The 13218-nt window shown below is 35.9% G+C and overlaps 1 protein-coding gene across 1 annotated transcript in view; it reads left to right on the forward strand.

Moving 5' to 3' along the window:
* Positions 1–13218, forward strand: part of LOC106666253 — a 44660-nt gene that overhangs the window by 27143 nt on the left and 4299 nt on the right. The window lies entirely within an intron of this gene.

Genomic DNA, 13218 nt, shown 5'->3' on the forward strand with positions numbered 1-13218 from the left:
TCCATCACTGCGTGGTGATTACAGGGCGGCCCTGTATTTAAATTTGACGAGATGTTTATTATCCTGCATCCGGTTTTGCCATGAGCTCGTCACTTATGGAGGAAATAAAAAAATGCCTGCTTGTATTCAGGGAAGCTTCAATGAAATTCGACGCTATATAAATTTTCTGATGTATAAGAATCGTTTATACTGGCATTAGGAAAGTTTTAAGTAATGCTTCTGGAGAGTTTCATAAAGTTTTACCTGATGTTTCATCCTTAAAAGTTAAGGTAAAATGTTACATAACGTTTTAATAGATTTTACAAAATTTCAAAATAATTAAATATGGTATATAAATAATATTGAGAATCACTTTGAAATTGAAGCATTTTTACAGATCTACCACATCATTAAAAAAGTCTGCATGGAATAAAACACAACTAAATACAAATATGTATTCTTGTTAGGGTCTTTAGTTTTTAAAAATCTATAAAAAATTATTAAAATGTATCAATTAACTAATTTATTGTTCATTTAAGTTTTACTCCAAAAGTCTTGTTCATATTAATTGCTTCGAGAAATTCCAAAGAAAAATTGCGATTTATTAGCTAACAGGATTATTGAAGGTCAATGGGCACTTTAATATGGTGGTGGCCATTTTGTAAAGACATTTCAATGTTGGGAAGAACACCCTGCCATATAAGTTTCGAATAAATTGTCTTTCAGTAATTAATGAGGCTGATTTAGTAATAATTTTAAGCCAGGATTCTTATGTCACCGATTGCTTAAAGTCACTATTGACTTTCCTTTTTTGATTAACCGGAAGGTTTTAACCATCCCCTTTTAACCACCTCTATATTAGTTTGTCGATCCGCGGTTTAATGCTCCTGAATTGAACGAAATTCTTTCAAGTGATAAAAACCGGATATTTAAAAAAATCCAAACGCCCAAGGCCAATTCGTTTGGTCAGTGTGCCAAAATTCAATTTTAGAGGAACTTCTCTTTTTCACTTTCAATTTGTCCCTCATGGGGTTTTAAGAGCGAAATTACTTTTCATCAGATACATTGCAGTGTCACAAATTCATGCACTTTCGATTCCAATCGCCTCGCCCTGCTTATCTGACGGTTGTAACGTGTACATCCAATGTAACCAGAAGTTCACAAAGATCGGTTATGAGAAATATCTGGAAATTCGTTCGAGATGGTACCGCTAAAGACATTAAATACGATTTTATATTAAAAATCTGGTATTCGGTTAATTTAAAAGCAGCAAGAGTTACTTTGTGGAGCTTTCGAGTTCTTCACCAGGATTTTTTTAACCTGCTAATAATAATTTACAGGGATAAGAAAATCTATTTACTATATTGAAACTTACTTCATAAATATGAAATTAATAATTTAATTTACTGAGTACGAGATCTAACACTTGTTCATTGTTAAATCAGAAAAACAACCACCATCCGGTTATACGATACAGTGTAGCCAATATCCTAAATTTATCGTAGTAATGTAAGCAATAAAATAATAAATTGTCAACACTGCACCACTATCGACAATCATAATTGTAATACCGATATATTGCAATGGAATTGTAAGTGCAATACTTAGATTAACCGAGTAAAAGTTGGCGACATGATGATCTTTCACTTCGAGTTCGACTACTTAGCGTCTTACATCGACCTACTTATAATCTTTCCATCACCCCACCGTACCTGAGGAAGACCCCATACCGGCGGACAAATGCTTTAATCTAATCGAATTTATAAATTTAAGCTAATTCAAAAATGAGATAAAATTATCTCCCAACGATCTTTCCTTGAGGCGAGACCGCTAGTCGGTTTTCGAGGTAACAATATTTTAATTTTAAAACCTAAAACGAAAGGTCTTCCCATGCTGGCCCCCTTGCACACTTACATTTTCGTGATTTTCTTTTCTATATATTTATGTTATGTAAAATTTTCTAGCTAAGAAGAGGAAAACAGCCCGGAACCCTAAACCTATGTTTAATTATGCAATAAATAAATAACGGCAGTAAAACTCTTAACAATAACAACAACACTATTTGAGACTTAGTAAGCAGAATAAAGTACTTGCTCATTTAAGCGTAGTTAAGGCAAAATCTATTAGTGGTGCAAATGATTTGGTTTAAATGGTTTGGTATCACAGACTAGTTTATGGAGATTAGTCGGCCATTCTGCTGAGGTGAGATCACACTTCTCTTTCTGCATGGAATTTGGTACAGCTGAAGAGTTTATGTACGGCGTCTTCTTCAGTGCTGCAAACGTGGCATAAAGAGCTGTCTCTTTTCTTAAATGTATGGAGATAGCTTGCGAAATGTCCATGTCCTGATAGCATTTGGGTGGTTCAGTAGTCGGGGTGTAGCCATTTTGCTTTTTTTCTCTTTCCAACGTTGGGGAAAAAGTTGAATGCCGGCCGACCCTTATTGCTGTTTGTCCATCTTTCTTGCCATGTAGCCCCTTGTCTTCTTTCCCAAGTACTATTTCGCCTCCTTTCCAGTTGCGCTTCGGAACCAGTCTATTTCTCCTTGGCTTGCTCCTCAATTGTCTCACTTTTTTTTGGTGGATGACCTACTACCTAAAAATTTAAATTTTGGTATGTCAGTCAAGACCTGCTTATAACCCTCACGTTACGTGAATTATGAGAAATTAAGAATATCTAAGAAAATTAATGCTAAAAAAACTATATGTAAAAGTGGCAGAAAGGAGTTTTTACATAACTTCACTAATTTCGTGGTCCGCTTGACCAATTAATATATTACAATTAATTAAGGTTTTTAGTTGAGATAAAAAAGTTAATGGCACGAGCGGGATTCGAACCCACGATCTTCGGCTTGATACGCCGCTGCTCTACCACTTGAGCTATCGTGACCTCGATCCACTCGGACAGCTTTTGAATTTTCCCTCCTTTTTGCCATTTTTCAATGGCACCACTAAAGCTCTCCGTGGCCATTTCATTTGTCGTCGAGAATCAAATAGATTACAGGACATTTGAAAAATGGCAAAAAGGAGGGAAAATTCAAAAGGTGGGGTTGAGATAGGAAGTTGGTATCCGAGTGGATCGAGGTCACGATAGCTCAAGTGGTAGAGCAGCGGCGTATCAAGCCGAAGATCGTGGGTTCGAATCCCGCTCGTGCCTTGACTTTTTTATCTCAACTAAAAACCTTAATTAATTGTAATATTTTTACATAACTTTGATCAACAGGCATGTGAAATTTGATAAAATTCTGCCATCTGACGTCTTTAACGAATGATTAAGTTATTGGAATTTTTACTTATTTCAGGTTATATATTTTAGATATGTGTCTCTAAAAGTAGATACATTTCAGATGTTCAAAACGCTAGTTTTAACTTACCTGAACCTATCAATATGTTAATCTTGTACAATTTTATAACAGTCAGCCTAATAAGTATTTGTATTAATTAATAATTATATATATTTTCTTTTTATCTTTGAATAACTGTCTCTATATAAAGGATATATTTGTCATTTTAAATGATTCGTGAGGATGTGACAAAGTTAAAGAGGGAAATGGAACTCGGTAGAAGAAGTGAAAGAAAAAGTTTGGTATGTCTGTCAAACACCGTGTGGTCTGTGATCCAACATGTGATAAATAAGAAATTCTTCTAGAGGACGGAGACTCCTAATTATGACAATTACCACATCCTCGTCACCACTTATCTCCATCTTAACTCTAACTCCTCGAAGTCCGGCGAGAATCGAGTTAGAAAGCGTGCACCCTTTTGATCGACTGGAATAAAACGTTAATTCATTGTTTGCCTTGTTGAAATAATTTATTTGACCAATGACTTTGCGTTTTATTTGTCTTTTTTGGCGCTGTCAAGCAACTTGACAGCCGTTGTGCGGCCCTTAATAAAACATAAAGAATAATTTACAATCGTTCATAATGTATTCAGGTCAACAGGCGTTAATATTTTCATTGTAAAAAAAAGATCTTTTTTTATTTGTAATAGTTGAGGTGGGAGGTTGGTGTCCGAGTGAATCGAAGTCACGATAGCTCAAGTGGTTAGAGCAGCGTAGCCGAAGGTCGTGGGTTCGAATCCCGTTCGTGACACTGACATTTTTATCTCAAACCAACACCTTTCATAAATATTAATTAATTGAAAAATGTTAATGTTTACTTTAGACTAGAGCCTAAATGTTAGTGTTTACTTTAGACTAGAGACTAAATGTTAATGGTGTGTTAACAAGTGGTACATTTTTATCTCAACCAACACCTTACAACCTTACATAAAGATTTATTAATTAAAAGATTTATTTGGTCAATCGGACCACGAAATCTAACGAATTTTTAATAATGTTAATACGGTCAATGAAGGATGTAAAACGTGATTAATATTCCTAAATCGAAAGCCTGAAATCCCTAAGGTTTTTGTAAAACTTATACACACGTATGTTAATGCAAGAGGAGTTGGAAAGAGGTCCGTGCTTGGGTAAAAGTCGGTCGTGGGCTTAAAGAGATGGAAGCCACTTAAGAAAAAGGAGAGATAAAAGGTGGGAGAGGGCGTACTGAGAAGAGGAGGAGAGTGAGGAAAGAGGAGGAAGAACCGGTTCAGTAACAACTAACAAGGTGATGATGTACTCACAAGTCACAAACCTTCGGAACTTGATCCGAGTTAAATCCCTAAACAACTGCCGCTGTGGTCAATTTTGAAAGAAACCTTTGAGCTCAGCGCGTCGACTTTTGTTCTCCAAATTAAAAACATTATAGTGGACAGGGTTTTTTTTTGTTTTATACCAAAAATGCCAGGGTTCATGTCCTGGCAAAAATCCCATTAAACAAGCACGATCTCATGAAAGAAAACAACATAAAAATAATAATTGTGCTAGATTATACACGGTCGCCAGTAGTCACGCAAGAACGATTTTTGTTTATGTAATAATGACAACGGAAATTAACACAATTTTATAATCAGACTAAAATGCCGCAATTTATTTTTTATCGTCAAGAATTATTTCCAGGTTCGTGAAATTTTTCAATGCAATGCGAATAATGGGATATAAAATGGAAGAAAACCCGCTTATTTCTGGAAATGCCGCCTTATGAACGGCAAAAACGTAGAAAATTTGAACAATATTGCAATTATAATGGCATTATTGTACATAATAACCTTCTTTCCGACGTATCTTATATTATATATCTTCTTTTTTCCAAAATCTTTCTTGTGTTAACGAAGCAAAGTTCGAATCAAAACTAGCTCTAGATATTGGAAAAAACTATAGAACATTTTAAGTTCATGACTGTTATAATAGCATAATGAATGTACTTTAATACATCCCTCTTTTCCCAATTCTTTCTTCTTTTCTCTTTCCTAAAATAAATTTACAAAAATGTCTTCGAGTTTTGATGTAGCAAAGCTTTCAAAATCCGCTCTAGTTAATAGAGAGAACTATAGAAAATTATAAGATTATGGTTGTTGTAATAGCGTAATGTATATTGAATATAAAACATTATCTTTCTTTTACACCTCTTCCCTTTTCTATTTCCCATAATTTTTCGGATTTTATTTTGAAAAACATCTGCTATTGTTGACCTAATGAAAGTTTCAAAACTTGCTCAGGATAATTTTGAAAACGATAGACGATTATAAAAACATTGCTTTTGCAATAGCACGTGAATATAATTTCATATATTTCTTCTTTTGTACGTTTTCTCTTTTCCAAAATATTTAAGAATTAATTTTTCAAAAACTTCTTTATCTTGTGTAGGAGTAACAGGAGTTTTAAATATATCTTTAGATAATATTTATTATTCAGAAAAATAATAATACGAGGAGGATGTGAATGATACTTGATTGTCAAAATCTTTCACACAAACACACACACACACACACAACACTCTCTCTCTCTCTCTCTCTCTCTCTCTCTCTCTCTCTCTCTCTCTCTCTCTCTCTCTATACGCGTGCGTGCGTGCGTGCATGCGTGCACACCGATGGATGTGTTACAAGTTTTGCCAGTAGATTGTACATTCAAAAAGGAATCAAAAAGTCCTAATTAATTATGGTCCGAATCTTTGCAGTTTCGGAGTTATTCCCCTTTTTCTGATTTTTTAAGATTTCACGACCTTGTTTCGAATAAACAATGATAAATCCCAAACTAAAACCAAAACAAATCGGTTGATACCATTGAAAACTACGTTAAATTTTGAATAAGATGTTATCAATAGTAAACTTGTTAACTTTCGCGAAATAAGCGTTTTAGTGGCGAGAACTTTGAAAAATATATTTTTTTTTAAGTTGGAAAACTTACTATGGTGATTCTAACCTACTATTTCCAAACCTAGAGACCAACAAATTTCAGAAAACGTACTCCATTTAATATCATTTTTATTGGTGTAACTTCTTTTTTAATTACTGTTTTCGAAGATGAAGAATTTGATGGCGGAAAGGAAAAACCGTGGCTGGCGGACTGGTAGGGTGGAAAATTGAACAAAAAAAAACAAGGAAATTTTGAATAGATTTATTAAACTTTTTTTAAATTTGGGTTCAATACCGAAATAGTGCAAGTGTTTACTTATTTACCAATACGACTGCATCTTTGATTAAAGGATTATTGTATATTATTCTCCGAAATAAAAGAGTTTTAAGATTCAAAACGTTTTCATTTATTTATGTGATATCTTGCTAACATTATCGCTACTTTTTCTAATGAAAAATACGCTGATATACATCTTATGCACGGGTTTTATGGGTTTAATGCGACGGCATCGCGTCGAAAATACATTGCGGAGGATGGAGAGCATTTCGAATCAAAATTTAAAAAAAAGTTTAATAAATCTATTCAAAATTTCCTTTTATATATATCTGTACATCTATATCCTTCTCTGTTATATTGTCTGTGGGTCAAAAGTATCAAAACAAGATCAGGATAATATCGAAAACAATAAATATTTTTGACATCGGACCACTCCCGGCCTTTATACAGTTGAATTTATTGAATAAGTCAACGCCTAATTTAAAAAAATCAACAGTATAAATTGTAGAGTTATTTGATATGGCAATCTGAGACTGATCGTCTGCTTTCAATCATGTATGAAATGTAAATCAATACATATTTAATAAAAAGTAAATGCATTTTTTTCAATATTAACTACAGTTTATTAATTCATCGTCATTCGCGAGACGGTAAAGCAATTTTTCCCATCGTCAGTTCAACGTTAAAGAATTTACAAAACGGACTATAAATAAGTTAGGCTCTATGTCGAGATTGGGGTAACTGTTTCAATAAGACATTTTTCGACGAGATTGCAGACGGAGGAGATAATAAGGATCCGGGCGAGGTTGTTTTAAAAAGTTTTTGATCCTGGTTACGTGTTTGAAGACCATGGGAACTGGAAAGAAGGTTTACCACGACAAAGATAAGAATTCAGATTCTGAATACTAACAAGGAACGGTGCCAAGAGGGGGCGTGAGCAGACCGTGAGTGTACTGACCAGGAGCATCGTCACGGAAAGAGGGGGATCGAGTTTAAAATATTCAGAGTTAAGAGAACTCGCGGAGGTCTCGGATTTACGAGGAGCCACATGAAATGTATGTTAAAATTAACAAGTCCGCCTCCTGGCTATTTATTGTACAACCGCATTACCTTTTAATGGGATAATTTTGCCTTGAGGCAATATTTAACTTGTGGCATTCTTAATGTTGACGACTTTTCCTGATATTTTATTTTACTTTAGCACAATTCTTACTTGAGCTTTTTACGTATTTTGACTTGTTGTCTTGATTTCTACGCAGTCTGTCAACTTAAATCCAACCAATCGTTATTGTCTAACTGAGATCTTTTGATTTTACAAAAATATCGCGAGATATCGAATTTGGTGTTTTGCGTAGTGTTCTGTTGCTGCCTTGATAAACAATTACAGTTTTATTTTTTGTAGGCATTTGATGTGTTCTCTAATTTTAGCTTTCCCTTATGGTACTACGTTCTGCCTGGTTATTCCAGATGGCTATTGGAGGCTTAAATTCTTTGTAAAATTGTTTTCTCTCTGGTGACTATACTCTTCTACTTTCTTTCACAGCGAAATATAGGTTCCGTTGTGGAATTATATTTTTGTATACAACATGCGTCATACTGTCTGTCCTGTTGTTCTGTCTCTGTCTGTCTCTCTATTTCACACTCTCACTCTCTCTCCTCCCTCTGTACCTATGTGTCACCCACCCTGGGAGCCGTAGCCCACTATATGTGGAACTACGGCGACGACGGGTGGGATAGTGTGGTTTGGGGCTCGAGACCCCGAAACGCTCACCTCCACGGCCCTTTTCTCAATTCGGGTTCCTTCATTCTATCCTGTGACCCCTCCCAACCCTTGGCTACAAGGGGGATGTCCGAGCGCAAAATAATGGTGTAGCCCTGAGGGCGTGGCAACCTCTCTAAAGCACAAGCTGTACTCGTGTCGGACTTGGGTAGACTGCATAGACAGGGGAGGGTGCATAACCATCTGTACTACGGGGTAACAGAAATGTTCCAAGGTTCAGCCCATGTTACACTGGGAATGGACTCATAGTGGTTCGTGCTGACGCCCCTGGCGGGAACATAGAGAAGAGGTTGTCTTCTATCTGTGACCTTCGCACGAAACTTGCGTATGACCATCGTTATGCACCCGGCCTCACGGGATACGGCGCATCGGACAGAAGCGTATAAGCGTTGAGGACGCTATGATTACGCTGACAGAGCCCCTCTAATGCTTGAGTAGTGGCGGATGGGAATGGTTAGTGAATCGGTTGCTCCTATTCGAGTATGCTTTGCACGCAGATGTAAGCTAATCTCGATTGGAGGCTTTTACCGTAGGCAGTCTCCTCTAGGATGTGGTTAGCAATTCCATTTTAAACGAAACCGCGCCCGGAGTGGATACGGTAGTTTCTACGCTTGGGAAGCCCCGATACTCTGGGAGATAGAGTGGCCTTCTCTATCTAGGGAGTGCGCGGGAGACCAGGCTGATGTATTTCGGCTTAGGTAGCACTTTGCGCGCGGCATACGGTTCGATGCTTAATGTGGACCCGACCACTCGGCATGGGCAAGCGGGGAGCGAGGTTGTCTTGGCCCCTCGGGGCTGAGCTGCCTCTACACCAATGCTGCGGCAGTAACACACTTCTGTAGTATGCGGAGGTGCGTCAGCTCTCATCTTGAGAATCAAAACGTCCGATAAGGCCGAATAGGCTAGGTGCGGACGTTAAAGATCCTCATTGTCATTTTAAGGACAACCGAGTATATGGGAAAGCAATATACCTATGTGTGATAGATTCTAACTTGTTTATTAAGATAAATCTAGTTTCTTTCCTATGTTTTTAGTTATTTATTCCATTTGATTTTCTTATATAGATATAACTTATTAATTAGACCCAATCCTTTCTCTCTCTCTCTCTCTCTCTCTCTCTCTCTCTCTCTCTCTCTCTCCCCTCTCTCTCTCACACACACACACACACACACACACACACACACACACACAAAATTTTATATCGCTAATTAATCTCCTGTTTATTTCATTTTTCAACACGACACAATTTTAATTAGTTATCTTAATCGAGGATCTAGGACGAGGCATTAAATATTCAACAAATCGCCCCTGATCTCTCGGCGCTTTGATTCATCTTTACCCCAGTTGAAAAGCTTCAAATAAAAAAATAACAAAACAGCCTGGATTCATATACCATTTATATCATGGTATATATGTAGAAATCTATAATGGAATGAAGAAATTATGCGTTCGAAACTAATCAATTATATTCTGAATGTATGTATGCAAATTATGATAAAATGGACTTGAGTGAAACTTTTAAAAAACAGATAAAACTTCATTTCCTGTTTTACAATCATTAGAAAGCTATAGGACGGGATAAATTAATATAAACACAAGAGTAAACAAGAATTTCACAATTCAAGTTGCATAAAATTATCACCAGTTCTTTAACAACTTGGCTAATTATACTTATAAATCAATGATAACGAAATTAATAAACATAACGAATTTATAAGTACTAAAAGAGCTCAGAAGTTTTGGAGAAACTGAACGGAAAACTGTCCCGTTAGCAACAAAATCCTTTCTCATAAAAAAAGTTGTAATGTTCATAACTTATCAAGAAACTCTAAGACAAAAATAAATTAGATTTAAAAAAAATAAACTTCCGTTTTCGAATAGATTTTCCCATTTTCTAGCTAGAGATAGAATTTGATGGCGAAACTAACGAAGTTTCCTTTTCCAGAATAAAATGGGCTTTTCCAATAGGCCTTAGTTTAATCTTTAAAGTCAGATTGGTTAACGTCAGGGTTATAAGCAGGAAGAGGCGTAATCTTGTTACACTTTTGCTTGTGTCCGAACGAGATTTACTTTTACAATAAAGTTACATTTACGTATTTTTTAATCTTCTTTTCCGGTTGTTAACTTTTTATATTTCTTGGCTTTCTTTTCCGGATCTAGGCAATCATCGAAATTTACATCAACATTTACAATTGAAACGTGATACACTTACAAATTGAGCTTTTCCAGATTTGATTTTTGTAACCCTTAAGTTAACTGCGTACGATTGATTGAATTGTTTTAAGAATAATTAGGATTAAATCTACGCTAGCCTGCTACGTTTTTTTAAATATTGAGGCCAGCGCTGACTTTAAAAGCCCCACTTGCTGTCATAAGCGAAAGGCCATAGTCAGATTGTGTAACGGCAGGGTTATAAGCATGGAGAGGCGTATCTTGTAACATTATTGCTGGTGTCAGAAAGATATTAGCTTTTACAAAACTTACATTTATAGTTGAAACAAGTACACTAACAAACAGAGCTTTTCCAGATTTGATTGTTGTTATCCTTAAGTTAACTGCGTACGGTTGATTGCATTTTTTTAAAAAATAACTATTATTAAATCTAGGCCAGCCAGCTAGTTTTTTTTTAATATTGAAGCTTGCGCTGATTTTAAAAGCCCCCAAATGTTTATAAGTGAAAGATTATGGTCAGATTGAATTTTTTACTACGTACAGTTGATTGAATTTTTAATCTATAAATTATTTGTTTGTTCATGCTGCGAAGTCGGAGGATTTTCTAAAAGCGAATTTTGGCTTGGTACGCAGACAAATTATGAGGCTTTAATTAATTTAGGCTGGATAAGTATTCTAAATAATGAGGCTTGTACTGACTTTTGAAGTCGTCCCAATAGTTTGTCATAAGTAAAAGACCATAGTCAGATTGTGTAACATCAGGGTTATAAGTAGGAAGAGGCGTAGTCTTGTAACATACTGCTTTCCAACAGGAATAAAACTGAAATGGAGAGATAGAAATAAACTATGGAAAGACCATCCGATACTCATGGCTCCAAGAGACGACATGAACAGGATGTTTGAATTTGACCAAAACTTCCGAATAAACCTGGGTACCAAAAAAAGAAGGGCAGGAGTATTTGGACATGGAACCAAATATTCAGAACCCAAGGGAAAATACACCAGTATCTTCCAAAATGAGATTCATGCAATCGAAAAATATACCCAACTAACCTAAGTAAAGGGTACAAAAACAAGAATATAGCTATCATGTCAGATAGCCAAGCAGCCATCAAAGCACTAAGCTCAAATATCATTAGTTCAAGGATGGCGCTGAACTGCAAAACCAAACTAAATATATAGGTACGCAGAATAAAGTCAGTCTCTGCTGGGTCCCAGGACAGGAGTAGAAGGCAACGAGAAAGTGGACACCCTTGCAAGGAAAGGGGCTGCTACACCGCTGATAGGACCTGAACACTTCTGTGGCATAGGAACCACACTATTAACGAGTATTTCAGACAGAAGGACAAAAAGAAAATGAGGGAACTTTGGAATTCACTCATTGGACATAAACAATCCAAGAATCTTCTAACCAATTTTGGTAGAAAAGCAATTACAGAATGTGTCAAGGGAAGCAAGAACAAACTGCGAATATTAATAGGATTCCTAATAGGACACTGCAAATTAAATGGACACTTAAAGAAAATTGGAACAATCCCAGATGGCACATGCAGATTCTGCAAGGAGGCAGAAGAGACACCAACAACTAATCTACTAACAAACTGCGGAGCTACACTAGCCCACAGGAGGAAATGTTTTGGGATGTATAATGTGACCATAGAAGAGCTTCAACCATTGAAGCCGAGCCTACTAATCAAATTTCTTGATGAAATAGGACTCACCGATGTGCTTTTAGGAGAGAACGGGGTATACAATAGCTCTCAAAGGGCGAAGTATAATACACCCTGAAACCTTATCTACATCTACATCTACAACTTTATAACTTTACAACTATTTTGTTTATGTTGTTTCCCTTGTCAGTTTTAATTTTTTTAAAGCAAATTTTCGCTTGGGCCACATACAAATTATGAAGATTAATTAATTTGGGCCTGCTAAGTATCTTACAAATTGAGGATTGCGTTAAATTTTCAAGTCCCAATTACTGTTATAAGTAAAAGACCTAATCAGATTGGGTAACGTCAGGGTTATAGCAGGGAGAGAGGCGTAGTCTTAAAACATCATTGCTTTTAAATAGGTTTAGAGCCAGTTTGTTTATGACAAAATGAACTCTTTTTTTTAAATTTTTTTGAAGCGATTTTTGGCTTGGGACAAATACAAATTATGATGATTTTTTATAAGCCGGCTAAGTTTTCTAAATATTTAGGGTTGTGTTGACTTTTAAAGACCCAATTCTTGGACAAAATGGACCATTAAAGCAACTTGAGGGATTATGTTCCCATTATACAGACTTTTGAACAGAAAAATAATAAATTACGATTTAATACCAGGGGAACCTCCCAGTGCACTTCTTCATTGAATTTTTATGACTTCTTTGTCATTTTTTCCAGTGGCGTCTCGTTATGTACAGGTGTGCTTCATACAGTCAATGGTCTATTCACAAATAGTATTAACAAAACAGAATAATAAGGATTCAGGTTTTATTAAAAATCTAATTATGTTTTCTAGAATTTGGACGTTTACAAGGGCATGTATTTTATCAGTTAGACCAGTTAACGATTTTTGAATAGGTGGGCGTTTTATGAATGATCGCCGAACGGACGTCAATAAGGCAAAAGATGAAAAATTGTATCTAGAACAAGATGTTTATTAACGAACGAAAATAAAATTGGATGTGATAGCGAGTTTCATAACCGCGGATCGAAAAGCGTAGCCCACTTTGCATTTAATTTACAAGGAAGCCAATTTAGTTGCCATTCGGGGATCGCTTTCATCTC

This window comes from Cimex lectularius, unplaced genomic scaffold (genome assembly GCF_000648675.2).
Source record: "Cimex lectularius strain Harlan isolate CLEC.00 unplaced genomic scaffold, Clec_2.1 scaffold328, whole genome shotgun sequence".
Lineage (NCBI taxonomy): Eukaryota > Metazoa > Arthropoda > Insecta > Hemiptera > Cimicidae > Cimex > Cimex lectularius.